The sequence below is a fragment of the Magnolia sinica genome, chromosome 13, assembly GCF_029962835.1.
Source record: "Magnolia sinica isolate HGM2019 chromosome 13, MsV1, whole genome shotgun sequence".
Lineage (NCBI taxonomy): Eukaryota > Viridiplantae > Streptophyta > Magnoliopsida > Magnoliales > Magnoliaceae > Magnolia > Magnolia sinica.
In genome coordinates, this window is record NC_080585.1 from 20926482 (window position 1) to 20930835 (window position 4354).

A 4354-nucleotide genomic window follows, 5' to 3' on the forward strand; every position below is an offset into this window, starting at 1 on the left:
CAAGGTGGGGTCCATCCGAGTGGGCCACTCAACTATATCATCACAAAAGGGAAGAGAGAGAGAGAGAGAGAGAGAGAGAGAGAGAGAGACAAACACATGCATGGAGGGACCCTGACACTATGGGCCCTCCTTTGAAATCAATCGTACATCAAGTGGGTCCCATTGTTTGTGGGCCCATTAAATCGAAATTCAATGGTGGAGATTCCTTCTCCACTAAAATGGACGGTCTAGATGACCTCTATTCAAGCTAGAAAGTAAACATCATGATGGGGTCCATGGAGAATGGCCCCATCATGGAATGATATCGATAATCAAGGTGGGTCATCGGCCACATCTTAGGGTCCAAAGAGAGATCCATACCATCGATCGGTAGGCCTGACTTGGTTCATCATAAGAACATGACAATCTAGCCTATAGAAGCACCCACCATTCGATCTTTTTGGTCCGTTGGAAAGTCGGTCTCCTTGTGCTCCACCTTGTTGGAGGGTGATGAGAGATGGATGGCTAGGATGAAGGTTCTTTGGGATGGGAAGGTGGGCCACCAAAATTATTTTTTTCTCACTTGGGATGGCTTGGACGTCCACCTTTCTCTCTCTTTGGTTTCTTGAAAATTGTGTAGAGAAAGAGAGAGAGAGAGAGAGAGAGAGAGAGAGAGAGGATGTAAGGAGAGAGTGATGGGTGATGGAATGATGGATGTGAGGTGAATGATGGGTTGACTTTGGTGGTTGCTTAACTTATGGAGAAAGAAAGCATGGGTGCTCTTGTACTTGACATAAGGTGATGGATTGATTGATGGATTGATGGGACATGTTGTAGAGATTCTCTTGGGATTATAACGCGCGGTGTTTTCTTTGAAATAAACGTCGGCCCACATCTTCTAGCCAGGGTATCGCATCGGTGCGTGAGTTGCGGCGTTGGAACCACGGCGACAGTGCGGTCGCAATGTTACAAGTCTCGGATTAAGCCGATTCAATTCTACATGATACGACTTAGGGTCGTGCGCAAACGTTGATTATAAGTCGTAGGTTGCGGAAATTCACCTGGAAGGATCGTGGGAGTCGACGGAACAGTATGGACTAAAATATGGGTCTTACAAGAAAATGGGGATGGTTAGATGCATATATAAGGAAGAAGGATTAGAGATAGAGATAAGATTGAGGATAAGATAGAAATCAAATAAAAATAAGATAGAAATAAAACAAAGATAGAGATAATATAGAGATAAAGATAAGATTTTTTTTTTAAAAATCTTTATAATAATAATAATAATAATAATAATAATAAATTATTATTATTATTATTATTATTATTATTCATGTACATACACATGATCAGTCTTTTTGGGCAATCAGTGACAACCTTTCCTACTTCCATCTGTGGTTGTCTAGCCTTCTTAGTTGGCTGCGCTTCAGTGGGCCTTGGCAGAGCCTCTATTTCTCTTTTAGGCTAATTTGCTTTCCCGAGGCTTGGCCTTTCTTGCTTTGGTGGTTGGTATAAAAAATGTTTCGTGCTCCCTGTTTTAATCAAGGCTGTCATGGCCTCCTAGCATTTTCTTTTATAACTTTCTAGTGGTGTGAGGCCTGGTTTTTGTGTGGAGCTCACCCAAATGCCTTCTCTTTACATCATTTTAACTTATCAATGAAGATTCAGGGGCGTGGCCTTTTTATCGAAAAAAAAAGTCCTTTAATTATCATATGAAGTGGCGATGGACCATGTTAATAGCTTAACGAAACACCGTGGTTTTTTTTAGCATGGGCGTCTAATGGGCCGTGGCATCCATGTGTACGGCTTTCATACCTTGATCCTCATTGTGGATGAATTGTAGGGTCAAATGCTACCTTTGATGCATGGATGTTTTTCGAAATAATACCATTGAATATTTTTCATTTTTTATGGCTCAATAAATCGCTATTTGGGGTGGGATAATTAGATATTCCAATACATTGATCCAGATCGTCTATTATATCCAACACATATTTCATAGGCTATCATGCAAACATCACACCAATCACTATTATCCATTTGGTTGGAGTTTTTTATGGATGGCCAAGATTGGTTACATAAAGATAAGTTAGGTCCCATCATTGTTTTCTTATAACTTTCAAGAATCACATTGGTTAGGAAATCATAACCATCTGATCCATGGCTTTGAAAAGGGATGGCACGGGACAACACAAATTGGACTTCGGCACATGGATGAGAGTTAGAGCTGGGCATCGGATCGAGTCGGATTGGATTGGGTCCAACTTGATTCGGTCCGAAATCTACATGGGTTGACCCGAACTCGATCCGATCCAATGCACGGTTGGCATAACCCGAATTGAGTCCGACTCGATCAGGGAAACCGAGTCGGATCGGGTTGGGTACGATTCAGATCGAATTTTTTAACGGTGAAAATCATTATCCTCACTGCTATTTTTGGTGTGGTTCATTTGAGCTTTAGATATGATTCCTTTTTTTTTTTTTTTTCAAATACTCTAAAATGATCACGAAAAATGGATAAACGGTATGGATATAATAAATACATCATTGTGGGGCCCATGTAATTTTGATCTCATTTGAGCCGTTTGTACAACTCGGAGCTTGAGGCGCGTCTCCGCTCGTCTTTGCACAATACGTATCTACACAACTGTGTTGACATGTTGTGCATGAAAGTGCAGCTTTGTTGACGTGTTGCGCACGAAAGTGCAGCTGTGCATTGCTGTATTGACGTCAGCAAGTTATGTAGGTCTGATCATGGGGTATGTGTTATATCCAAACTGTCTATCCATTTGGCGAGCTCGTCTTAAGGCTTGAGATAAAAAATAAGACAAATCTAACTATCAAGTGGACTACACTGAAAAAAGCAATGGGGGATTAAATGTCTACCATTGAAACCCTTTTTAGGGTCACAGAAGTTTTGGATCAATTTGAAATTTGTTTTTCCTCTTAATTCAGGTCTTCATGACCTTATGAACAGATTGGATGGAAAATAAATGTTATAGTGGGCCCTGCGAATTGTTTAACGGTGAAAATCATTATCTCTGTTGCTATTTGTGGTGTGGTCGAGATGATCTTTGGATATGATTCATTTTTCGGATAATGCTCTATAATGATCTCTAAAAATATATGAACGGTGTAGATATAATAAATACATTACTGTGGGGCCCATATAACTTTGATCTCCTTTGAACTCGAGGATCGTCAGTACTCGTCTTCGCACGACACAGACCTACAACAATTATATAGCTGGTGTGTGGTACACCAGCAAATCCGCTTCCGTAACTCAGTGGGCTCTTTTATCGTACTGAGTAAACTCTGCTGGGGCCCACCGTGAATGCATGTGGTTTATCCACGCCGTCCATTCATTTTTCCAGATCATTTTAGTGGTTGAATCCAAAATTGATGCATATCCAAAGTTTAAGTGGACCATACCATAGGAAAAAGTAGAAGTATTAATTTTCACCATTGAAAATTTTATAAAGCCTTAGTTATGTTTATTTGTCATCCAACTTATTCATAAGATAAATATATGTGATAAATATTCATAGGAATCACTCTAGATCGGATCCATTCGGTTTGAATTTCAGTTCAGATCGGTTTGAATTGACCACGATCCAAACTTGATCTGATGATCAGTTGAATCTAACGAATCCAATTCGAAGCACACCAATCCAGGGCTTCAGTTCGGTTTAGATCAGGTCGGATGTGATTACACTGGGTCAGAGACGCCCGGCTCTAGGAATCATCTCAAGTCAAGTCAAGCTAATGGCATCGAAATATTCGTTGAAAATTAGGCACATGGAGAAGACTCATCAGACGTCAAGTCAAGCAAATGTCGTCCAGCGACCTGTTGGATGTGCTCCGTCCAGCATAAAACTCTGTGGGGCCAATTACAATGTCTGTCTGAAATTTACTCCGTACATCACTTTCTAAAACTCATGTTAGGGAGTCACTCCAAAGATGAGGCTGATCCAAAGCACAGGTGGGTCACACCACAAGAAACAGTGGGTATTGATTGGGGTCCTAAAAATCTTTAATCGGGCTGATATGTGTGCTTTCCCTTCATCATGGTGATAATCACTTTATGAACGGGTAGGAACGTCATGGTGGACAACAATAACATTTCAATGGTGACCGTTCAATCCCACTATTTCTCAAATTGTGCCCCAACTGAGTCTTAGATCCGCCTCATTTTTGGGACCACCTCTTTGCATGATCTGGAGAAACTGATGTACGGAATGGATGTCACGTGGACTTCGTGGCAGACCCATAGAGCATTATGCTGGACGTGCTCACTCCAGAACGTTGGACCAAATCGCGTCCCGCTGTAGACTCCAGCTGGGTGGTTACTTTTGAAAATGAATGAAAAAAA